The sequence below is a fragment of the Oryctolagus cuniculus genome, chromosome 6 (genome assembly GCF_051225735.1).
Source record: "Oryctolagus cuniculus isolate XC-2025 breed Fujian yellow rabbit chromosome 6, ASM5122573v1, whole genome shotgun sequence".
In the NCBI taxonomy this organism is placed as follows: Eukaryota; Metazoa; Chordata; class Mammalia; order Lagomorpha; family Leporidae; genus Oryctolagus; species Oryctolagus cuniculus.
In genome coordinates this window covers 91,712,306-91,738,675 of record NC_142872.1, presented here as the reverse complement: position 1 = coordinate 91,738,675, position 26,370 = coordinate 91,712,306, and the positions used below count along the sequence as shown (strand labels likewise).

Genomic DNA, 26,370 nt, shown 5'->3' with positions numbered 1-26,370 from the left:
TAGGAGTCATATTTTATGTTGATATATCAACTTAGGAGTTTCTGGGTCATGATGCAGACATCTAGTTACGTATTCTGTAATTATCAGAGCAGATTTTAGTTTAGTTTTGGTTTTAAATATAGAATACAAGCCAGGATTGTTGAATATGTTATTATTACTAGGGGATGAATATTTGATTTCTTTTCTAATTCACTCTTTCTCTGTAGCTGCAATGTTTGAAAATCTCTGATTTATTGGATTTTCCATTACAGTGTCTTGCATTTAGGCTCAAGGCCTTGTTTAATGTCCTTACTTGGCCATTAAAATAGAAGTCACTTGACTCTGTTGAATAGCAAGTGGTTTCAAAACTATGTAGTCAAAAGCTGATAGAAAGCTCACTCTGGTCTTCAGTTTCTTCTATTTTTTATTTTTATTTTTATTTTTAGAGAGAGAGAGAGAGAGATTTCCTATCTGCTGGTTCACTCCCCAAATGGCCCAATAGCCAGAGCTGGGTTGGTCTGAAGCCAAGATCCAGTCCAGGAGCTTCTGGGTCTCTCATGTGGGTACAGGTGTTTTACTCACTATGCTACAGTGTCAACCCTAGTTTGCTCTTTATTTTTGGTATCTATAGCTTTTGCTTACTTTTCTGTGAGCTCAGATATTCACTTTAAAATAATTTTGAAAAATGATCCATATTCAGATATTTTACAGTGGTGGGTTGATAGCAAAGGAAGTTAACTTAGCATTCATTAGAGGTGCTACTCCATCAGAGGATATCTATGATGACCTGTATTTGAAGACCTAATAAAGAGCTCCAATCTGTACTGTAATATTATTTCAACTTCTTTTCATCTAGATTTCTAAGGCTAACATAAATTTGAATAAATTATTTTATTTTAGGATTTATAAAGAAAATTAAGTGCAATAATGCATAATATGGGGGGCAGAACTGGGTACACTATACTGAAAAGTTATAGTAATTAAAAGTATTTACAGAAAGTCATAGTCATTCAGGGTTGCTGGCTGAATTTGCCGTTATCTCTTCATAAAGGAATTTGGTGAAAACTCTTCACCAGGGATATTTAGGCAAATAGTCTGTTCAAGTTCAGCCAGGTTTCTCCTTACATTGTTTAAGTGTTGTTGTCCCTTTACCTATGCCTCCCTCCCCATTTGCCTTAGGTCACTCTCACTGGGAGGTTGCTTCTCATAACTACCAGAGTACTCAGATTCTCTATAGACCTGTTCAAAGTTGTCCCTATAAACACACTCTCTTTCCGTTGTATTTCTAAGAGGTTGGAAACTTGCATTATGCTCTGTAAAATCTGCAGGCAGTTACTTGATAATCTGGGATACATTCCTTTTATATTTACTTATCTCTGAGAGATTTTGTCTATTTCTAGTCTGAGAAAAGTGTCATTTCTGTCCAGCTTCCTCTCACCTTGTTGATAGGAAGGATACTCAAACATTTCCTTTCTGATGGGAGGAAACTTCAGGACAGAGACCTGATGTGAAAATATATTTTCTATTGGGCAGAATGAGAGACATCAAGGCTCTTCTTTCTTTTTTAAAGAGTTATTTATTTACTTGAAAGTCAGAGTTATACAGAGAGAGAGAGAGAGAGAGAGAGAGAATCTTCCATCCGCTGGTTCTCTCCCCAGATGGCTATAACAGCTGGAACCATGCCAGTCCGAAGCCAGGAGCCAGGAGCTTCTTTCAGGTCTCCCACATGGGTGCAGAGGCCCAAGGACTTGAACCATCTTCCACTGCTTTCCCAGGCCATTGCAGAGAGCTAGATCAGAAGAGGAGCAGCCGGTACTTGAACTGGTACCCATATGGGATGTGGGCACTGCAGGCGGAGGCTTTACCCACTACGCCACAGCACTAGCCTCATCAAGGCCCTTCTTATATAGAACAATTTAACATTCTCCATATTTTCATAAGCTCAATGGAGTTTCAGGTCAACCATTTTGTCATCCTCAGTGAATGCTCAACCTAAGTTCTCAGTTTAGGTTCTTGTAGCTCATTCAGGCACAGGAACTTCAGGGAGTCACACAGGACAGCATTACAATGTTTTCTGGTGTTATTGCTGAGAAAAATCACTATTCTGTAGCTCATCCACCTACCTGGAAAAGCACAACGAGACTGAACATCTTTGCTTCTAGATTTGCAAAAGGATTACTTATTAGTCCTGCATTAATTTCAGCTGTAGTGTTTCTCCTATTGAAGGAGGAAGATGGGAAGGGAGTTTACATTTTAACCAAAGGCAAAAAGAGCAATATTTAGTCTCAGCTAACAGACTCTCCCAAAGCCCTATTGTAACTTAAGCACACTGGTGGCAGCTTTTTACTCATAAAAAAAAAAAATTCTTGTTACAGAGCACATATCACTAAGTGAACCAAGTGTACACAGTAGGGCATTCTGTTGAAATAAATAAGCGCCATGTGACATCTGGTGAAAATAGCCGGGCAGCACCCTTTGTTCTCTTCAGCTTACGTCGGCGAGGTTTTAAAGTGCAGAAACTGCCCTGTTAAGACAGGAAGCCCAAGAAGAGACATGACTATTAGTTTTTCTTCACGGCAAATGTCTGAAAATTTCACATCAAGAGTCTGTAGTTATTATAGGGTTTGGCGTGTGGGTGGCTGAAAATATGGTACTTGGCCTTTTGGTGCCAAACTTTCACGCAGCTTCAGCTGTCTGTATACAAAAGACACGGCAGAATGTGTTGCTTTACTTTTAATATTCGGGATTGTTCGCCGTGCCAGTGGAATAGTGAATATGTGGATGGTACTGTTGATCTTGGAGCCTGCCAGTCCCATAGAATCTTAATTGATGAAGATGCTGTTAGGAACAGAGTGAGCATGTGGGTGGGGGGGTGGCTTAGTGCGAGTCTGCAAATTGAAAAACGCTGCCCCGGCGCCATTCTCTTTCCAACCCTTTTCTCATCATGCACACCCAGTGTTCTATTTCTTCCCTTTTCCTGACTCAAATTAATACTATTTTTATTTATCCTAGTCCCTGAATTCTCATGAAAATGGAAATTAATTGACATATTTCAAAGACTCCAAACAATCATTCTTGGGTTGAAAGTTCTTTACAGTTTGTTAGGTTTTGGGAATGAAAGTATAGGACCTGAAGTCGCTCAGCTTTTGGAAATCTCTGCTGGACGTCTGATGTCACGAAAGGCCTTGGATTTGTTGGAAGTTGGGGGCTGTGACCTGTTAACCGCCATCTGCATGCATGTCTCTCTTCTTTCCTCAGCTTTCTCCTTCTCTTTCTCCCAGTCTCCTTCTAGCTCTGTGTTCTTTCTCCCTTTCTAGTTAGTTAAATGGAGAGCCACCGAGGTCTTGCCTCCCAGCAAAACTGCAAGGGATGATGAGATGGCTTGGCTGGGTTGGTCACATATCTGAGGAGTTTTTAGAATTGTGTTGATAATGACTGGCATGGGATGATCCCCGTGTAGCTCTGTCTTGCTGCTGGGGCTTAGGTTATAACCACTAGGGCCATGGGTGTAGTACATGTCGCACTGCTCACATCAAAGGTGATTCCCACATATGCATCCCGATCTAGAGAACACCATGGCTGTGATGTCTTCTTCATTTTTGATGGGTCCATGAGCCTCCCTTTTACTGACTTGGTCCCTTTGGCTTTGCAGGCTTTGTCTGGAGTGGATTTCATAGAATAATGAGTGTAACCAATAGCATGACAGGACTTTGAGGGACCCCTCCTCCTGGGTAACCAAGCGAAATTGGTAGAATTTCCTCAAAGCTGAATTTCAGGCTCGGATGGAGGAAGGAGGTGACTCTACCAGACCCCAGAAATAGCTGGCATCAGTCCTGGCCACAGGCAGGACCACTGAGCATGTGCAGGTGTCTGAGCATTAACTTTGCCCTGATATTATTGCTAAAATCTCTGCCCTATGCATAGCTTAAGCCTCATTACCATAACATAACATGCATGTAAGAACATGTTTATGAACAGTACCTGCACGAACTTGTACCCACCTCCACAGGTAATGGCCAGATTTTCCCTTTTAAAGATTAATGTACCCCTCAAATGAAGATTACTGCTGTCCCCTGCTTGAAGAGTCTCAACTTTGGACATGCAGTCTCTTTATGTGCTGCAAATAAAGTTACTCTGCACAACTACTCATTCTGGTATCTTCCTCGATTACACTCAGCATGAAGCAGACAATAACTTGGATGGGCAACATGAGGAAGCAACATTTACACCTGTAACATAAAGGACTTAATGTAATTTTAGTTTACCTGGTCTTCCCTCAGTAACTCTGGGGGATAAACTCCCTTGGATGCCAAAATCTGTAGATGCTCAAGTCTTCTATATAAAATAATATTTGCATCTAACCTATATGTATCCTTCAGTATACTTTATCTCTAGATTAGTTATGATACCCCAAAAAATGGAAATGCTATGTAAATAGTCATTGTTCTGTATTGCAGGGAATAATGACAAGAGAAGTCTTCTTATGCTCAGTGCAGACACAATTTTTTTCCTGAATATTTTCAATCTGTGGCTGGTTGAATCCACAAATGTGGAACCCATGAACATGGAGGGCTGACTGACTGTATGTTGGTTATCTTCTATGGGATTGCCCATCAGCCACTGGGCATTTGATGAAAAAATAAGATGGGCTCTTTGCTCCTACAATGCTCACTGTCTAGTGGTGGCAAGACCACCTACATGATTTGTGAAGTTATGTACAAAATGAAAAGTTTTCAACTTTTGTTGAAAAGTTATCAGGAACATTAATATTCAATAACTAAGTGGAGAGTCCTTCTGAGAGTGGGGCTCACATGCCCAAGGGATGGCCTAGAGGCAGAGAGGTAATAAATACAAATGTATCCAAAGCTGGGGCAGCACCTGGGAGAGCACCCTATAAAGTCTTTCAGGAGTATGGGAGCACCCAGGAGAGTGGTCCCATGCTCTCAAGAAGTGAGAAGCACCCTTCCCTCTCAGAGGTTTCCCCCATCTCATCTGTGCTACCACTGGGCTTCAGAAATGCATATTTCTCATTTATTCTCTCCATGCAACATAATCACCCAACAGCTTTGTCATGCCAGACTGAGTGTATTTTAATGTTGAATTTCTTCCTGATCTTGGGGAAAAATCATTTCACAAAAACTAACATGCAACAATACAATAATATTTTTAAAAATCTGGTGAGGAAAATAAAGCAAAGCTAATAAGGATAAGAAGAATAAATGAAGCTACTAATGAGACACATGCACAGTATATATTCTAGAAGATCCTTCTCTTTGCTAGAAGTTGGCTATGGATTTTGTTTTTTACAATTGTGATAAAGTATTTATATTAAATAAAATTTACCCTTTTCATCATTTCTAAGTGTCCGGCTTAGTGAACCTAAGTACATTGACAATGTTGTGCTACCTTCACCACCATCCATCTCCATAGCTCTTTTCATCTTGCAAAACTGGGACTCCATATCCATTAAGAACAACTCCCTTTTCCACTCCACCCCTATCCCAGAGCCCTGGCAATCACTATTCTACTTTTTCTCTATAAATATGATTTTCTGGGTGCTCCACAGTAGAGTAATCTAAATATTTGTCTTTTTTTTTGGTCTGGCATAATGTCCCCAAGGCTCACTCATGTAGTATGTATCACAATTTCCTTCCTTTTTAAGGCTCAGTAATATTCCATTGCATAATTGAGGTACCACATGTAGTTTATCCATTCACCCATGGGTAGACTCTTGGGTTGTTATCTCCTTTTGTCTATTGTGAACAATGCTGCACTGGGCACTAGTGCCCAGACTTCTGTATGTTTTCCTGCTGTCAGTTCTTTGGAATTACTGGATCATAAGATAGTTATGCTTAATTTTGTAAGGAATAGAATGGTTTCAGGGTTTTAGCAGCCATCATAAAGAAGAAAAATGATAAACATGATTCACAATGCCTCCAAGTTGAAAAGCAATCAGTTGTTTGTAAGGCTACAGAAGATTTTGTCCTTGGTGCTTGTGCAGAAGATGTGGTGTCCTGCACTGATTGACACCTTCTTCCGCAGCCTTGAAGCACACATGATGGTGTGATTCCTGGGCTGCTCAGTGCAGCTGATGGCACAGAGCCAGAGCCCAATTCCGCAAATGCAGAGAACGTGGTCCAGGCTCAGAGTGGAGCTGGTTCTCCGAGAATGGAAATTCAGAAGAGGAAAATGGTTAGTAAGGGAGAGGCAAATGAAGAAACACATCTATGGGAAGAAAGGAGTGTTTCTTAAGAAAGCATTCTCAGCACTTAGCAATTTTAAAAGGAGCATTTCTTTCCCTTTTTATTTCCCTCTGTAGCAAACCATATTGCTGATTAACCACTGCTTTCATAAACTTCAAGTGGGTCATTCAGGCTGCCTTACTGCTGCTTAATGTCCTGTTCTGAGCTCTCTCTTCCTGCAGTGTCTACCTTGTGTTTTGTTTTTATTAGGAATTCACCTCGCCTCATCTATGGAGGGGAAAGAAAAGGCAAATTATACCCCAGAGCTCGGTGAGCCCATAAAATGGCAGCGATTTCTGAAGACGACTGCCCGAAACCCAAGCCCCCGGCTGCCGCGTGGTAATGAAATGCATGACTACAGGAGATAATAATAATCGCAGCAATGGCTCGTTACAGCTCCCGGATGATTTGGTGCTGTCAGGAGTGCGCTGTCCGCTGACATCCCAGGAGGCAAGCGGCATCAGTGACTGCAGGCCCTGATTGGGGCAGTAAAATATTGCTGGCAAAAATTAAAAGGTCCCCGTGTCAAAATAATTCATGATATGCATATCTTCCATTCTGATGAAACGGCTGATATTCGGATTAGCAAGATAATAAAACTGATCAGGCTACAGTTAAACAATTTAAGTTGGAGAGCTGTTCATTTTGTAGGTGTCACTTGTCAGATCAAGGGGTCAAAGCAGAAGGAAAGGCTCTCCCCGGTAACCTTCCGATGATGTGGGGCTGCAGTGTTCTTTATAATTTGTCCAAAGTTTTCATCACCAGGCTGCCGGGTAGCATTACCGCGGCAGGCTGTATTCTGACATTCAAATCCCCGGAATGACAGGCTATTAGGAGAGGAGAACTGGCTCCTCATACATTAAGCGCTGTATCTCTGACCTGTAATGTGAACTGATAGTGATATTGTAATTGAGTGAGTCTGAAAAAAAAAGGAGGGGGGAGTCTTTATTAAAACATAGGACTGGAAAGGAAAGCATTTATATTTCCCATGATTTGTGGGTTTGTAAAATAAGCTTTTTGGTGATGATTTATTTTCAGTGTCTATAAGGCTGAGGGGTGTGCATAGTGTTTATTTGGCGTAGCAGTCATTTAAGATAACACCACCTCTCGCTAGCCTCGTCACCCCATGCTGAGCAGGCACAGATCAGAGATTTGTTCTACAAAGGGCAGTCGCTTTACAGTGAGCAAAACGGACCTGAGTACAACCCGAGGCTGGGACTGCCACTCAGATTCCGGCCTCACAGCTCTGGCATCACACCGGGCTCCTCATACTGAGCTCTTTCTCAGCCATAACCAAGCCAAGGAGCCCGAGGAGCTCTGGCCTTGGCGACTGCTGCCAGTGACTCCATTGTGGGGCAGTGTCATGTATTGAGTGGCTAATTTAATGTGTATTAATGGGGTCTCAGGTGATTCCTCTCAAGAAATACCCTCGTCTTAGGGAGCAAGGCAGGCAAATCACAGAGTTTGAGCTGGTTGCGGAAACAGCCTGGAGCTTGCGCAACTGTGGAAACTGCGCCGTGTATGCACGTCTGTGAGTGTGTGTCTAGGTGCATGTGTCTTCAGTGCATGGGTGAATGCATGTATGCATATGAGTTTGTGTGATTACACACATACATATGGGCTCTCTGGCTGATCTCCAGGGCAGGGGTCGGGGAGGGGAAGAATTGCCAGAGAAGGTTCTGGAAGAGTATGCACTGTACCAGGCATTAGGACACCGAGGTTCTGGTATGAATTTTAGCACTGACACATGAAGTGACCTTGGGCAAGTTAGCAGCACCTGCATCTGTAACGTGGCAAAGACAGTTGTCTTGGTGCTGAGGTGAGGGAGAAATGACCTGATAGGCATGAGGGCCATTGTAAATGGCTGTATGAACCCATGCTACTGTCAATAATAAGCACAGGACAGACAAATGCCAAGCCCCCTACAAAAAGGTAAGGATCTGTTAGAACTCCATTCACTATGATCAGGGGAGTACACACTCAGATTCTTCATAACTAAAACAATGTTTTACAGAAATACCCCAGTGAAATGCAGTAACTTTAAGCATTTTGGAAACAGTCATCTTCAGCCATTGTTTAGTTCTCATAATTATGATAATGAGAGATCTTTTTCATTTTATATACCTTTTTGGGCAAAATCTGTATGTGCAGAAAAACCATCACAGCTTTCACCAAAATTGAAGGTGGTAAATATCATGCTTGTTTTATAGAGGGTGCTATAACAAGGGCATCTGTAAATGCCAAAAGTGAGTTAGCGGGGGCTGGTGCTGTGGCGTAGTAGGATAAGTTTCCACCTGAGGCGCTGGCATCCCACATGGAGCACTAACTTATGTCCTGGGTGCTCCTCTTCCGATCCAGCTCTCTGCTATGGCCTGGGAAAGCAGTTTAGATCATGGCCCATGTGCTTGGGCCCCTGAAATCGCATGGGAGACCTAAGAAGCTCCTGGCTCCTGGCTTCTGATCAGACCAGCTCCGGCCACTGTGACCATTTGGGGAATGAACCAGTGGATGGAATATCTATCTCTCCCTCTCTCTGTCTGTAACTCTACTTCTTAAATAAATAAATAAAGTCTTAAAAAAAGTGACTTAGTAAGGACAGAAAATGGAGGACACAAAACTTTGGGCTTAAGAAACCGGGTGCCAAAGAGATAGGCTGATGGATGGGAAATAGAAGGGCATTCCAGAGGAGGAAAACATTATCAGTCACTGCCTCAAAAATGCATCTAAATGAAGGTTTATCCAAATACAAATTTTGATGCCTATTTGTAGACAGTAGAGACAGAGGTAAAGTAAAATTAAAATGTTATAGAAGAGTTAGTAATTTAGAAAGAGCTGTGTGGCGTGAAGTAGATAGAACTGCCTGAGTGCATTCATGTGTTATAGGTACTTTCTTAAGGTCCATGAGACGTTGAGATAGAAGAGTTGAGTGTGAGGGATAGATGAGTTAAGTCCAATTGGAATTCAGACAGCAAGCACACACAAACTTATTAAAATTTTGAGTTAATAAAGGACTCCTGGTTGGAAAGTAATCCCAGGTGCTAAGATCTTGGGATGGTAGAGATCAACTGTCCATTTCCTGGCTATGAAGACATGGATCTGTGGTCTGGCCATTAGGTGTCATTGAGTCTGGTGACACAGGAGGAACAAGAAGTGGGAGGGAAGGTATCTGGATAAGTATGGCAGGTAAATAAAACATCTTATGTGTCTATCCATTTCAAAATGTGTCTAAGGGCACTTGGAAGCTGGGAGTAGTTTTCTGACATCCTAGGCTAATTCCCACAGATTGCTGTGGCTCTGTCTAAACTACTTATACCAGTGTTGGTCTTTGAGTTGTCACACCAAAGAACTTGCTAGCAGCAGGTGCGGGAGAGTCAACCTACAAACATGTTTTCCATTTTGGGGTCATTGTGGATAGAAATTAATTTAAGATTAACAGCTGGCTTACATTAGATGATCAATGAATATGATTCCATCATACCTACAACTTGAAAAGTAACAAAAGATTTTAAGAATTTATTCTTATATGTTTAGAAAGTGTCATCTATGTCTGTGAAAGAGGGACAATTGGAAAGTGCCGTATCACCTTGCTGTGGCTGAGCTGCTTCTGGAGGAGGACCCATTGTATATGCCAATACGATGGAAGAGGAGGTGGTAAATCTTACTGCCATCAGTACCAGGCAAGTTGAGGCCACCAAGCTTCTGAACCGGTATACTCCAATTTTTTTCAGACAATCATAATTCTTTAAAAAGGGAACATAAAGTTGGAAGAGAAAAAGGAGAAACTGAGTCAAATTTGGTCAGCTTTCTGCTTATGTTGAAAGTAGAAAAAACTTCCAAGTTAAATGTCTTAACAAGGACCAACATAGATATATGAACTTATGTGTAACATGATTTGAATATTTCAAATGCTGAAATTATTTTTTAGTTTAGATGTGAGATACAATCTTTAATCAGATATTCAATGTCGATCAGAGATTCTTTGGTTGTTGTTGGAAGGGAGCAAACTAAGATAGCCAGGGCTGTTCAATATTATGGTTTGCACTAGTTTTAGGGATTGGTTGAAGAATTTGTGTTATTTCGAGCATAATGAGTCGAGTACTGCCAGGCTGCCTCTCTAATGGGAAGTAGCAGTGTGGTGGATTAGAGCATGTGCTGTGACCGTGATAGTCTGGGTTCCAACTGCTGCATTGTATGTGACTTTGAATGGGATCCTTATATCTCTCTGTGCTTCCATTTTTCTATCTGTGAAGTGGGCAACCAGCAGAAACAGTAGCTTTCTCACAGGATTTGTGTGAGGGTTAAACTAGTGAACCAATGCACTTGACAAGTACCAGCTTATCCTGTCATCATTCACTATTTTCCATTGCAGGTTTATTACACCATTGGCTCTTGGTGAGCCAGGATTGTGCTTTTCTTTTGAAATGTAGGGGTGGGTGTCATCTACTATGTCATTATGTTTGAGACATTACACTTGAATACAGGATTAGCAACACTGTGAAATACTTCAGAGGGCACTGAAACATTGGATTCCTAAAGACCGATCTCTAGGAGGAAGGGGTGAAATAGAGGAGAAAAGGGGGAATATGGCTTCTTCAGTGGGTGTAGGAAGCTGCGAGCATTATGGCCTGGAAACAAACTCCAAAGGCAGTGATCTGTTAGGAGTCAGTCTCGGGGTTGCTCTTAGATCTGATAGGAACAGCTCCTAAGTCCTTCAGGAACAGATGGACTATGAGTGCATGTGGTTCTGTGTCTCGCCTCTAGGGGGCGACACTGCAGCTCTGGTCATTTTGCATTCCTCTGTTTCTCTGTTCCTTCCTGTTACTTCTCTGAAATACATTGTTTTTACAGCCCATCTAATTTGGGTTTAAGCTTGGCCGGCCTTGCTGTCATTTTAATATATATTATTTCAGCTTTTCACACAATCCGCAATTTATTTTATTGACTTTCTAATAAATAGAGGGAGAAAGCTCTTATTTCCATATGGACTGTGTGTTTTGGAGATGCCTCTCATGGCTGCGTCCTAGAGCAAATCCACACTGGCTCGTTTTCATCCCTCCCATTTGAGGTTTATGTGTCTCTCCTCTCCTAATTTTTCATTAGAATATAATAATAGTCTGAGGGAAGGGTGATTTCATATGTGATATATTTCATTATGCTCTTATGGTAAGGGTAGAGTCTAAAGTGGGAGAGCGTCACTAATTTTTCGGCACAGTAATTTATTCCGCAGTATTTAAATGCTGTAATTTTCACACGGAGGCACATGCTGCCACATCTATCTTCCCCTGGACCAGTCTGTCTTGCTCTTTCCTTTTCATCTGTTTTGTTTTTGCATATTTTTTTCATAAATTCGACAGATGGCCTCTTGATGAATCCTTGATAATACTGTCATGTAAAGCAGCTAAGACTAGAAATCATCTCGCAACGATTTTTCATTGCAAAGGGAAAATTGAACAGAGACAAACATCACCAAGTCCATAACAACAGCCACAAAATATCTACTTTATGTAAATAAAGAGGACAGCCTTGTCTCCTAATGCTTTGCAACAAATGCCAGCGTCCTTTTAAAGTCCTCTGAATATTTTATGTTGTGTTTAGATCCCCCTTTGAGCCTCGGGTTGGTTGAGATTTGTGGGTTTTCATATTCTGAGCTTTGGTACGGCCTCTCCCTGCTCCCCGAGCCCCTCCTTTGTGGGCTTCATAATTGTGGATCAGGTGAAGTTTGCGTCCCCTCATTTCAAGGTCATGCACCAGCAGGACCATTTTCCTGACTCAGAGGGCACGTAATTTCACAGCCGTGTACTCCTCATTAATCCCCCCGAGTGGGGGCTTGAGAAGTTCCAGATCACAGGTTTGTTTTTGTCTTGTTCTCTGACTCAGTGCTTCACAAAAGGATTAGATTAACCCCTCTGATTGTATTTATATCTTACTGCATCACGTTAGAAGCAGACAGATTTCTTTCACCCTCTCTCCCCCTGTGCTCCGTCCTTTCCCATTTCCTGTCCTCATATTTTTCCCCTCCCGTTTAATGACTAGGTTGCAGCTCATTAAAGAGGCTTGCAGTAAGTTCGGGGAACTGTTCATTTTCTGGCAGTGAGTGTAGCTTTCTTATCTGACATAGAGATGCGCGTGTGCACATGTAGCTCTGTTTTTCTTTCTCCTTCCGAAGCCTGTTTGAGAAGTCTCCAGGCTTCTTTATATGAAGAGGAAAATTTGTTATTGTTCAGAGGTGGTGTGACCTGAAGTCCCCCAAAGCCTGGATCCTTACAGTATCTGAAAATGACAATGTCTTGTAGCTAAAACATTATGATTTTTTTTTCTCTGTGCTGTTGGCTTCCAGGATGAATGGTCACAGGATCTCAAACAGGGCTCTTTTCTCTCATTTTTAAATAGCTTCTTTCTCCTGGCCTTCCCCTCCCTGCCCTCATTCTGGCTCTGACAGCCCCTGTGACTTTTAATGAACATTAAAAGGACCCATCTGAGCCTTTTATGATTTCCCAGGACATGTGGAGTTTCTGAGATTCACTGCTCTTTAAAATGGTAGCAATCATTGCTTTTTATGTCTCCAGTACTTGAAGCATCACACACTTTACTGTCTCCCATCGAGGGAGGCATCATTGGGCCCATTTTATAGAACAGGAAACCGAGCTTCAGAGAGGTTAAGCAACTTGCCTATAGTTCCCCTTGTTAGAAGGGTTGCAGGCAGGACTGACCCAGCTCTCCTGGATTTCACAGCTCACTCTGTCATTCTGCTTCCCCAGTTGCGAAGCTGTCTCCCCCTAAATGTTAACACCACGGCCCCAGTTTCAAGTTTATGCTTTGTAAAATGAAAACTGGACTCCATTCAGGGAGATGACTCATTCCCCCTTTCCCTTTCCTATCCCTTTAGTAACAAACAGGCAGAACTGGGACAAGCTGTGCTCCACTTCAACTTCAGAGGAAGAAGATACTGAGCCTCTTTGCCCTCACCAAGCAGCCTACACTCGGGAGACAGGAAGAACAGTGGTGAGAAGCCTCAGCTCTGGGGCAGACAGACCTGGGTTTGAATTCTGGCTTCCTCACTTACTGGATCTCTTGATCCAGGACATGGGTTAAAAGTGAATCCATGTCGAGCACTTTGGAAGGTCTCTGGCACAGATTAAGCTCCAGAAGTGATAGCTGTTGGTTTTGTTGTTATTAGAGATGTTGTCTTCTGGCCCACCAGGCAGCTGTCAGGTGTGCTTGGCGTGATGCCTCAAGGAGAGTGCATGTGGACGAACCCTGAAGCCACCTGTTAGGAGGGACTGGGGAGTGGCTGATTGTAGGGTTTGGATGTGGTCTGGGTAATTCTAAGGAGGGTTTACAGAAGCAGAGGTTGGTTTTGGGTGGAGCCAGGCCCTGGCAGGTCTGGTATATGGTGAGGGCTTCTCCATCAGGAGCTGTCTTCTCACACCTTACATGGTAGGATGGGAGGGGGGTCACTCTGGGGTCTTATAAGGAAAAAGGCCTTATCACCTCCCAAAGGCTCGGCCTCCTAATGCGGTCACCTCGGGATCAGGATTTCAACATATGAATTTCAGGCCACAGCAGTGACTGTGTCTGCTATTTCTTCATAACCTGTGGGAACTGTTTCTGTGCAGTTGCAACTCTAGGAGCTTATAGAGCAACTGCAAGGGATTATTTATTTGTGAAAGGCAGAGTTACAGGGAGAGGGAGTGCCAGCCAGATCTTCCATCCATTGGTTCACTCCCCAGATGGCCACAACAGTCAGGGCTTGACCAGGCCAACGCCAGGAGCCTGGTACTCTATCTGGGTCTCCCATATGGGTGGCAGGGGCTCAAAACCAGGGTTCATCTTCCTTTGCCTTCCAAGTGCATTAACAGGGAGCTAGAACTGAATCAGCATTCATATGGGATGCTAGCATCACAGGCAGCAGCTTAGCCTACTGCGCCACAACACTAGCCCTAGAATTCCCATTCTAAGATGAAGAACTTGAGAGAGAGGTATGTGAGTAGTGAGTGCTGGCTTCTCTCTAACAGCTGCCTCCTTGCGCCAACTCCTCCAGGTGGTTGGTATTCTCTTTGGGCTCAGAGAATTCTCCTTTTGATGAAGGCATAATTAAAGATGGAGTCCTGATTCCCTTTGCTATATGGGGTTTGTTATTTATATAATTGTGTTCTTTGAGTGTGCAGGTGGATGCTGGGTGAGGGAAAAGATGAACTTCAGTTGTGGACTTGGGTAAAGAGGTTGGGAGGATTTGAATGCTCTCAGCACTGTGACAGGGTTAGGTGTGTCAGGTAGCAGGAGCTCAGTGACGTGGCTTGTTAGGGTGAGAAGATTGGGAGATTATTAAGTGGGGACACAATTAGATAGACTGTTGTATTATGGGTAATACATGTGATATTGGCATGACAATAAATTTTTCTACAATACTGAAAGCCAGACAGGGGTCTGGATTTTTTATTTTATTACGGAGGCCATGATAGAGCAGTGGCAGTGGAAACGAAATTCAGAAAGAGAATATAAAATGTGTTAGAGAAAGAATTTGAAAAATTCCTGCTTTAAAAACTTGTATTCTGACTTTGGATTGGCACAGCTCTGGCCATTGTGGCCAGCTGGGGAGTGAACCAGCATATGGAAGACCTCTCTCTGTCTCTGCTTCTGCCTCTCTCTGACTCTACCTTTCAAATAAATAAATACATCTTTAAAAAAAAAAAACTTGTATTCAGAAATATAACAAATACTCATGGAAAATGCAATATCCATGGAATTGTGGTAAGTCCTGGGACTACTACATTATATTCCTTGGCCAAATTCCTCCTTTTTAAAATTCCACTCAACAAATAGTTATTGAGAACCTAACATATGACAGACCACACACACATACTTTCTCTCTTTTAAAAACAAACTCAAACTAAATCAAAAACAGATAAACACAAAGCCAAATTAAGTTTAATAAAACAAAGTAATTTTTTGCTTCCAGTTAAACACTCTTTGCCTTCCAGCAAATGGGGACTTTTTTTTTTTCCTTGACATCATTTTGATATAAATGACTTTTATTCGGGGCTGCCCTGCCAAGTATGCATTTTTGGGTACCAGGTTCACATTCAACTCATATTTGTTGGGGGCGGGCCCTATCCTCAGAGCTCTGCCTGAGGGTTCCTCCTTTCTCAACAAGGATGGGCAGAGGAGATTTTTGTCCTCCATGGTGATGCTGAGAGTGCTGAGGCATCAGTGGGTTAATGAAATGCCAGGTTGGAATTGATAGTGGAGGGTTTTGAACCCAGGTTTCCTCACTCCACAGAAAGTGGAACTTCAGGGAGCATTCCAGAATCAGTGTTCTTGTTTTCTCAGTTGCTTCCTCTATCAAATGAACTTACACATTTGCTAGCTCCATGTAACTACCATCTTTTTAAGAACAAATGAAAATTTCTTTTTATGTTAAACAGACAATGTTTCTTGTAACTGTCTACTTTGTCTACGGCTGTGAGACTATAGAGGGAACAACAGGGAAAGTGAGTGTGGGGTTTTGCCACATCATTCTTAGGAATTTGCTGTTCATCCCTTTTAATAAATTTGAGTCTGAAAAGGTAGATCTGGAATTACATTTCCCCCACAAGATTCTTCACCATCAAGCAGAGGGATGTTTTGTTCACGTTCTTTTGCCTGAACCTGGGACTTGGATGAATTCAAGTGTCTGTGTTTTTCTCATGGGAAGTCATGGAATCTTTGTATTGCACACTTTTTTTACATAATAAAATTGTAGGTATTTGATCAATAATGTTTCTGTGAAAAATAACCACTAAATGTGAAGGGAGCTTTCAGACATGTGTGGCAAGGAACATGAGCTCTGCTCTGGGACAGGCCACTGCTTTCTGCTCTGTGGCCCTCGTGGAGGACTGTAGGGAGGGGATCACAGACCACTGTCACTTCATTCGTGTGTGCATGTCTGGGGGGTTTACACTGGAAGACGTTACCATTTGTCACTCAAATGGGAAGATGGAGCAGGTTTCATAAGCCTTTCACTGGGGGTATGGCGTATATATTAACATTTGCTTCTTTCCATGAGCAGAAAGTTATTCTACATTATCTCAATCCCTTAGGGTAAGGATGATTCCATTTATAATTAATTTTTGCACATAATTTATTGTTCAGATGCAATTTTGCTACACAGAAAAACATCTTATCTACCTCTCATCCCCCACATTTTTGAACTTTATAAAAATTATCCAAGAAGCCCACACTTTCCAGTGCAATGCCTGGTGACTTTTCCAACAGGAGACTAGAAAAATCCCCACATTCTGTAGCAATTTCAGTACCAGCAGAGGCATCAGCTGTTTGCAGCTGTCCCTTTGGGATCACAAAATCAAACAGTAATATCCCTGATATGGACAAAGCCTGAGCTTCAATTATTCAGCAAGAATCACAGTTGTGCAGGGAAAGCAGCCTGCCAAAGTGGACTCAGCACAGGCCTGGGAGCAAGAAACTGCACATTTTAATTTAGATTTTGTCCCTGATGCACTGCACTACTAGGCGAGTCCTGAACCTTTCCTGCCTAGGCCTTTCACATGCAAGGCCCATTGCCTGTAACTCTCAGGCATACTGGGCAGACGATGGGGAAAATGACGTCTGCCTGTGCCGGGCAGGCAATCATTGGCTTTCCCTGTGTCTTCCTTCCACCTCCCAGGGAGGCAAACCCGATCACTTTCATCTGGAGGGACAGTTGGACATGCCACTTTCTTTTAAAAGCTTCCTGGCCTTTTAGCACGTAGTAGTACCCAACCTCACCCTGCCTGGATGCAGGCACAGAGGATCTGACTTTGGCATGATGACAGTAGAATTGTCACCAAGCAGGAAGACAAACCGATTCATGCTTAATTCCCATCCTTACTCCTCACTTCATTTCATTCATCTGAAGACATATTTTTAACTTGTCTGAAACTGATTCGCATTTTATAGTCAATAGCATCTTCATATGTTGTCGGAGTTTAAGGTTTAGCATTTTTGCTTCTGTCTTCACAGAACATAGAGTAATGGTGAATCTGAACAGCTGAAGTGAACTTGGATTCAGTGAGATGCTCCGATGTAGCACTGCTAAACGTCAGTTTTCTTTATAGAATAGTGATGCTGCTGCTGTTTGTTGTGGAGATAAAGATAAAACACATGTGTGAATTTGTCAGAAAACTGAACAATAGCAGCCATTTAATGAATGTTCATTGACAGAAACTTTAGATCCAGAAGATAACAGGATAGATGAAAACTACTATTTAGTATATCTTCTTTCCTTTGTTACACATATTTAGGAACTGTGCTCTTCCAAATGACATCTGTGTTGACACAAATATAGGTTTTATTTCTAAACTGTAGCAACTACTTTTCTGTTTTACTTCGTCCTTCCAATCCCTTTTCTGATTGTGTGAAATACAAAGGGAAGGAAAAATCATTTAAACCTGGAAGCCTAGTGTATACAAGGGGTCTTTAAAAAGTTTCATGGGAAATGCATATTATGAAAAAACTGAATGCATTACAAAACGTTTTGCACCACTTCAAGTTCAATTTTCCATGAACTTGAAGTCCCCTTGTTTATCACAAATACTAATCTTGACATCTGCTTGTATTTGCTTGATACATAACCACCTGCCTTATAATTTTTATGAGAACTCCTTATCATTCATGTATCTTCACAAATATTATTAGTTTTATAATATAGCTGGTTATATGACAGTGACAGGTGATGGGGCAGAATTTTGAAGGACAGAATCTTAACTACAAGTGAACAGACTGAAGTTTTATGGTGAGTGTGTTGTAATTAATATAGTAAACAGTGTGTCTAATTAATATAGTAGAAAGACAATCAGATATTTAAATTCACCAGACCTTAAACATAAATTAGCCATAATTATGTTTGTATAAAAAATAAAGTATGCATGAAACATTCATTTTGTTCATTTAAAATAATATTTTTGGAGACTCTTCAATGTGATGAGCATTGTCTTAGGCACTGGAGACACAAAATAAGTAGAACTTGGTTGTTGCTCTCCAGAATGCCATGGCTTTTGGGGAGAGAAGATGTAAGAGGAAGTTTATTTGAGTGTGGCAGCATCAAGCTGAAATTTTATGGAAAGTGAGATCAGAGAGAAGATTTGATAAAAAAAGAAAAAAGCAGGCAGAAAGAGGGGCCAGAAAAAGTTTCTCTGATGACATGAAACATAAGCTACACTTCAAAAACCTTAGCATTAATTCTATTAGCTAACTATAGTCTAAATTTCCTGAATCTGATCATTATATGTGGCCATGTAAGAAAATGTTCTTGGGTCCAGTGCTGAGGTGTAGTGGGTTAAAGCCACCGCCTGCGATGCTAGCATCCCATTTAGGTGCCAGTTCGAGTCTCAGCTGCTCCTCTTTCAATCCAGCTCTCTGCTAATGCACCAGGGAAAGCAGTAGAAGATGGCCCAAGTCCTTGGGCCCCTGCATCTGCATGGAGGACCTAGAGAAGCTTCTGTATCCTGGCTTCGGATTGGCCCAGCTCCATACATTGTGGCCATTTTAGGAATGAACCAGCAGATGGAAGACCTCTCTCTATCTCTAGCTCTGCCTCTCAAGTAAAATAAATAATCTTTTAAAAACTACATGCACAAACTCTTTTAATTGGCATAGTGAACCCATTTGTATTTAATGTAGGAACTTATATATTTGGGTTTGTAGGCACCATCTTGTTTGGTTTCTGTTTGGCCCATGTGTTTAAGGTGCCCCTTTCTCTCATTTCTCACCTTTCTTTTGATTACTCAAATATTTTTTAAAGATTTATTTATTTATTTGAAGGAGTTACAGAGAGAGAGAGAGAGAGAGAGAGAGGTCTTCCATCCGCTGGTTCACTCCCCAAGTGGCCACAACAGATGGAGCTGTGCCAATCCAAAGCCAGGAGCCAGAAGCTTCTTCCAGGTCTCCCATGTGGGTGTAGGGGCCCAAGGACTTGGGATGTTCTACTGTTTTCCCAGGTCATAGTAGAGAGCTGGGTTGGAAGTGGAGCAGCCGGGACTCAAACCAGCGGCCATATGGGATGCTGGCACTGCAGGCAGCGTCTTTACCTCCTATGCCACAGTGCCGGCTCCAACAATATTCATTTTAAAATTATTCAGTCAGAGGTGGGTGTTGTGGCACAGAGAGTTAAGCTGCTGTGTGGAATGCCCATATCTTATGTTGGAGTGCCTGGGTTTAAGTCCTGGCTCTGCTTCCAGTTCCAGCTTCCTGCTAATAGAACTGGGAAACAGCAAATGGTGGCTCAAGTGCTTGGGTCTCTGTCACTCACCTGGGAGACCTGAATGGGGTCTCCCAAACCAGGGCCTTTTGGCCTGGTCCAGCTCTGGCCTCTGTAGGCATTTGGGAATGAACCAGCAGATGGAAGATTTTTTTCATGCATTCTCCCTCTGTCACTTTTCCTTTCAAATAAATAAATAAAAAAACCATCCAGTCAAACATAAATGATTAATTTAATCACCTGCATTGTAATCATATTAATGACAGCTTCTAGAATCTTAAAACACTTTTAATTTCATTTACCTCCTACCAGCTTTGTATTGTTGTCATCATGTATTTTAATTTTGAACGCATTTTTAACCTCCACAAGCCATTATTGTTTTGAACAATCAATATTCATTGAGATTTATCTACAACCTCAGTGTGCTTGGGCTGCTATAATGAAATATCACCATCTGCATGGCTTATACAACAGAAATTATTTGTTTTTTCACAGTTTTGGAGGCTGAGAAGGCACCATCAATGTGCCAGTAGGTTGGTGTCTGATGAGGATTCTCTCCTTAGGTTACAGGTGACTGGGTCTTTGTTGTGAACCCACATGGTCTTTCCTTTGTATGTGTATGTCTCTCTCTCTCTCTCTCTGTGTGTGTGTGTGTGTGTGTGTGTGTAGAGATAGAAAGCGCTGGTGTTTCTTCTGATGATGACACTAATCCTATCTGATTAGGATCCTACCTGTGTCATCTTATTTAACCTGAATTGCCTCCTTAAAGATCTCACCTCCAAATAAAGCCAAACTGAGTGTCAGGGATTTACCATATTAACTTCAGGGGACACAAACATCCAGTCCATAACAATTGCGTCTTCACCATCGTTAGTGCTCCTCATTCTTTCTTACACTTCTGTGCTCCACCCGTGGTCATTTACTTCTGCATGGAGTACTCCCTTTAGTCTGCAGGAACTTCATAAAGTTTGTAGAAAAATTAAATCAGGGGTTCGTGCTGTGGTTTAGCTGGTAAAGCCACTGCTTGTGGTTCAGGCATCCCATATGAGCATGGGCCCCTGCACCCACATGGTAGACCATTAAGAATCTCCTGGCTCTTGGCTTCTCTAGCCATTGCAGCCATTTGGGGAGTGAAACAGCAAATGGAAGATCTCTCTCTCTCTCTCTCTCTCTGTAATTCTGCCTTTCAAATAAAATAAACAATTCTTAAAAAAAATGGAATCAAAAATAAATTTATTTTGGCACAAAATGTTTTAAAATCCATGCAGACTATTTTCTTTATTTTTTAAAAAATATTTATTTATTTATTTGAAAGGCAGAGTTACAGAGAGGTAGAGGCAGAGAGGTAGAGGTCTTCCATCCACTGGTTCACTCCCAAGATAGCTGCAATGGATGGAGCTGTGCCAATCTGAAGCCAGGAGCCAGGAGCTTCTTCCAGGTCTCCCACGTAGGTGCAGGGTCCCAAGGACTTGGGCCATCTTCTACTGCTTTCCCAGGCCATAGCAGAGAGCTAGATTGGAAGAGGGGAGGCCAGGACTGGAACCAGTACCTATGTGGGATGCCAGCACTGCAGGTGGTGGCTTTACCCATTACACCACAGCGCTGGCCCCAAGAGAGTATTCTTATAATTTGCATTTCCCACCAGCTTTTTCAAATACCTTTGTTTTTTCCTTTAGTGTAAGTTGTCTAATGACAAACTTATTTAGTCTTTGTCTCAAGCAACATTTATTTTCCCTTCATTTTTATATTTAATTTTAATTACTTTTTAACAGATTCAGTATGATTTGTAGATACAAGTTTAAGACATAATAATATTCCCTTTCTCCCTCTCTCTCTCCCTCCCATCCTCCTTCCTGCTACTTTTCTTTTTCTTTTTTTTAGTTTTTGAGGTAACATTTTAAATTTACATTACGGTAGAAAGGATTAATACTTCACCAGATACGTTTAACAAGTAAAAAGCAAAAATATTCTAATTTAGTGAGAATATAGATAATGGCTATAAACAATAATTGAATGGAAAAATGACTATTTCAGCCATATACAATTTTTTGTCAATTAGTTATTCATAATTTCTTTCAATGAAATAAATCAGTGACAATGTGACATCTAAACATTTGCAGTATGGTTACAAGATAATTAAGTTCACTTAGACTTTAAACCACTTCCTCGCAACAGTTTATGCACAGGAATAATTTTATGCAGATTGCAATGCAAATAATTATACATTAAATTTTTTTGTACTGTATTAGTTACCACAGATCAGGGAAAACATGATATTTGTCATTTTGGGGCTTGCTTATTTCACTAAGTATGCATCCATTTTGTTGAAGAAAAAAGAATGAAATCCTGTCTTCAGCTTTCATTTTTGAAATAGATATTTTCACTGTATATAGCATTGTAGGCTGACAGTCATTTTCTTTGAGCACTTTAATTATACCATTCTTCTATTTTCAATCTTCTTGTGGCTCTTTTGAAAGTAATGCGTCTAGGGCCGGCGCCGTGGCTCACTAGGCTAATCCTCCACCTTGCGGCACCAGCACACGGGGTTCTAGTCCCGGTCAGGGCGCCGGATTCTGTCCCGGTTGCCCCTCTTCCAGGCCAGCTCTCTGCTGTGGCCAGGGAGTGCAGTGGAGGATGGCCCAAGTGCTTGGGCCCTGCACCCCATGGGAGACCAGGAGAAGCACCTGGCTCCTGCCATTGGATCAGCGTGGTGCACCAGCTGCGGTGGCCATTGGAGGGTGAACCAATGGCAAAGGAAGACCTTTCTTTTTTTTTTTTTTTAACTTTTATTTAATGAATATAGATTTCCAAAGTACAGCTTATGGACTACATTGGATCCCCACTGCCCCGCCCATGACTTCCCTCTTACCCGCAATCCTCTCCTTTCCTGCTCTCTCTCCCCTTCCATTCATATCAAGATTCATTTTCAATTTTCTATATATACAGAAGATCAGTTTAGTATACATTAAGTAAAGATTTCAACAGTTTGCACCCACATAGAAACACAAAGTGAAATATACTGTTTGAGTACTCGTTATAGCATTAAATCTCAATGTACAGCACATTAAGGACAAAGATCCTACATGAGGAGTAAGTGCACAGTGACTCCTGTTGTTGACTTTACAAAATGACACTCCTGTTTATGGCATCAGTAATCTCCCTGTGCTCCAGTCATGAGTTTCCAAGGCTATGGAAGCCTTTTGAGTTCTCCGACTCTTATCTTATTTAGACAAGGTCATAGTCAAAGTGGAAGTTCTCTTCTCCCTTCAGAGAAAGGAAGACTTTTCTCTCTGTCTCTCTCTTTCACTCTCCACTCTGCCTGTCAAAAAAAAAAAAAAAAAAAAAAGCAATGTGTCTTGGGCCGGTGCCGTGGCTCATGTGGTTAATCGTCCACCTGTGGTGCCAGCATCCCATATGGGTGCCGGGTTCTAGTCCCGGTTGCTCCTCTTCCAGTCCAGCTCTCTGCTGTGGACCAGAAGGCAGTGGAGGATGGCCCAAGTGCTTGGGTGCCTGCACCCACGTTGGAGACCAGGAAGAAGCACCTGGCTCCTAGCTTCGGATCAGCGTAGCTCTGGGCCATAACGGCCATTTGGGGAGTGAACCAATGGAAGGAAGACCTTTCTCTTTGTCTCTCTCTCTTTCTAACTCTGTCAAATTAAAAAAAATTAAAAGAAAATAATGTCTTTTTCTCTAAGTTTCAATAGCTTTACTCTGATTTACCTTAGTGTAGTTTTCTTTATATTTATCCTACTTAGACCCACTGATGTTTTCTATTTCTTTAAAAAACTTTCAGTCAGTATCTTTTCAAATGTCACTGCTCCCTTCTCTCTCTCTCTTCTGGAATTCCATTATACACAAATAATGTATTTTATTTTATCAATTGGTTATTTTCTATACTTTGCATCCCTCTTTTTTTTAAATAGATTTATTCATTTATTTACTTTGCATCCCTCTTTTTTTTTAAATAGATTTATTTATTTATTTGAAAGGCAGAATGAGAGAGAGAGAGAGAGAGAGATCATCTATCTGTTGGTTCACTCCCCAAATGCCTGCAACAGATCTGGGCCAAGCTGAAGCCAGCAGCCAGGAATTCTATCCTGTTCTCTCACATATGTGTCAGTGACTTATGTACTTGGGCCATGTTCTGCTGCCTTCCCAGGCATATTAGTAGGAAACTGGAAAAGTAAAGCAACTGGGGCACCGGATTCTGTCCCGGTTGCCCAATATGGTATGCTGGGATCACAAATGACAGCTTAACCTGCTGCACTACATCTCTCTTCTTTATATTTCAGTTTGGATATTTTCTTTTTTTTTTTCTTTTTTTGACAGATAGAGTTATAGACAGTGAGAGAGAGAGAGATAGAGAGAAAGGTCTTCCTTTCATTGGTTCACTCCCCAAATGGCTGCTACAGCCGGCGCTGCGCTGATCTGAAGCCAGGAGCCAGGTGCTTCTTTGGTCTCTCACGTGGATGCAGGACTAAGGACTTGGGCCACCCTCCACTGCCCTCTTGGGCCACAGCAGAGAGCCTGACTGGAAGAAGACCAACTGGGACTAGAACGGGTACCCATATGGGATGCTGGTACCACAGGCGGAGAATTAACCAAATGAGCCATTGCGTTGGCCCCCAGTTTGGGTATTTTCTAGTGATCTGTGTTTCTATTCAACTGTTCGTTTTTCTGCTAGACTTTTTTTTTATTGAGTCCTTATTTTCAGTTTTTAGATTAGTTATCTAGGGTTGCCATTACAAAATGTGAAATCCTGGGTGGCTTAGACTGTCGCTCCCCCTCTTCACGGAGGAACGACACTAAACCCTGCCTAGGTTTCCTATCCGAGTCACGGCACCATTATGTCGCTCCCCCTCTTCGTGGAGGAAAGACACAGGACCCTGCGCTGTTCTTTTGTCTGCTCGGCCCTCCCCGGGTTTGCTGCTGGTTCTTCCTGGGTTGGCTACCGTCCCTTCCACCTCCGTGGAAGGGTGGTTCCCCCTGCCACTTTCCCCACTTCCGCAGGGGAGCGGCACACCGCCGGCCGGCTCTCTCGGGGGCTGCTCAGGTGTTCCTTCAGATAGATGTTCCCCGTGCATGTTGTCTCTCTCCTCCTTTATAGTCCTCTTCCACCAATCCCAACTCTGCTACCCACACGCCGAGTACGCTGCTCTCCTCCAATCAGGAGCAGGTCCTGCTGTTTATTGGTTGAACTGGAGGCAGCTGTGTAGAAGCTGTTTCCTCCTCTCCCAGCGCCATATTGTGGGAGAGCAGATGCATAGAATAAGTCTTAATTCGAGTAACAGTCTAGTCCGAGTTGCTCCCCACATTAGACAATGTAAATTTTGTTATAGGATGTGTGTCTGTATATGGTACAGTGCAATATCTCCATGCATATAAATAACTTAAACCAATCAAACCAGGCAGTTAGCCTTTCTGTTTTCTTTTTATTTTTTGAAGATTTATTTTATTTTTTTTGAATGGCAGAATTACAGAGAGAGGTAGACACACACACACACACACACACAGAGAGAGAGAGAGAGAGAGAGAGAGAGAGAGAGAGGTCTTCCATCCACTGATTCACTCCTCAAATGGCTACAATGGCTGGAGCTGAGCTGAGCTGATCTGATGCCAGGATCCAGGAGCTTCTTTGGGTCTCTCACATGGTTCAGGGGCCCAGGGACTTAGGTCATCCTTCTGCTGCCTTCCCAGGCACATTCGCAGGGAGCTGGGTTGGAACAGGAGCATCCAGGACTCGAACCAGTACCCATATGGGATGCTGGTGCTGCAGGCAGAGGCTTTAACTTTCCGTGCCACAGTGCCAGCCCCTCTATTTTCTTTTTTCATTTGTATTTTTTGTTTAGAGAGGGATCTCTTCATATCATATGCCCATTTGAAAATTGGATATTTTTGTTATAAATTTCTCAGAGTTCCACCTATGATATGAATCCTTTGCCTAGTGAATAGTTTGCACAAACTTCTTCCGTTCTGTCAGTTGTCTCTTTTTCCTGCTGTTTTTCCCCCCCCTGTGGTGCAGAAGCTTCTTAGTTTCATACAATTCCATTTGTATATTTTTGCTTTGTTGTCTGTGATTTATCAAAAAATTATTGCCTACATTTATATCTTGAAGTGTTTCTTCTCTGTGTTTTTCTAGTAGTTTCAGGTCTTACATTTACATTTTTGGTGTATTTTGAGTTGATTTTTTCCCCAAGATAAGAATTATATAGATGAGCGGTGTCAAATTTCAACCTTTTACAAATGAACATCCAGTTTCTCCAGCTCTATTTATTGAAGAAGCTGTCTCTTTCCACCATATGTTTTTAGCATCTTTATTGAGAATCAGTAGGCTATAGATAAGTGTATTTATTTCTGGATTTATTAAATTCTGTTCCATTGATCTGTGTATTTGTTTTTTTTTTTAATGCACTGGAATATTTATTAGCAAAAACATGAAAGCCCAAGAAAATAGGAAGACAAAATGGTACAGGGAATTTCCCCCAAAATACACATTTGGCTTTCAAAAATTGCCTTCACTCTTCAAGGTACAGTCTTCAAAAACACCAAAGCAGAACTTTTTTTTAGCAAACCAAGTTATGCACACTATACAATTATTTCTAAATTAAAAAGTTACTTTAGATCTGTTTTTAAAGGGGATTTTTAGAAAGTATAGTTGGCTCTCAGTATTTTCCAGGTTCCACCACTGTGGATTCAACCAACAGCAGGTCAAAAATATTTGAAAAAATTTGCATCTGTTAACATTTTTTTCCTTGTTATTATTCCTTAAACCAGTGTATCTGTTTTTAGGCTAGCACCATGCTGTTTTGATTACAATATCTCTGTAGTATGTCTTGAATTAAAGGGTTTGGTAGTAATATGGATCATAGCAAAAAGCTATGAAACAATCACACATTTTGATCAGTAGTGAACTAG

At 41.8% G+C, this 26,370-nt stretch overlaps 1 pseudogene; it reads right to left on the bottom strand.

The window, feature by feature from the left end:
• Positions 1 to 6,882: 6,882 nt before the first annotated feature.
• The window catches only part of LOC100343796 (beta-keto L-gulonate decarboxylase-like), a 60,830-nt pseudogene continuing 41,342 nt past the window's right edge, over positions 6,883 to 26,370 (bottom strand).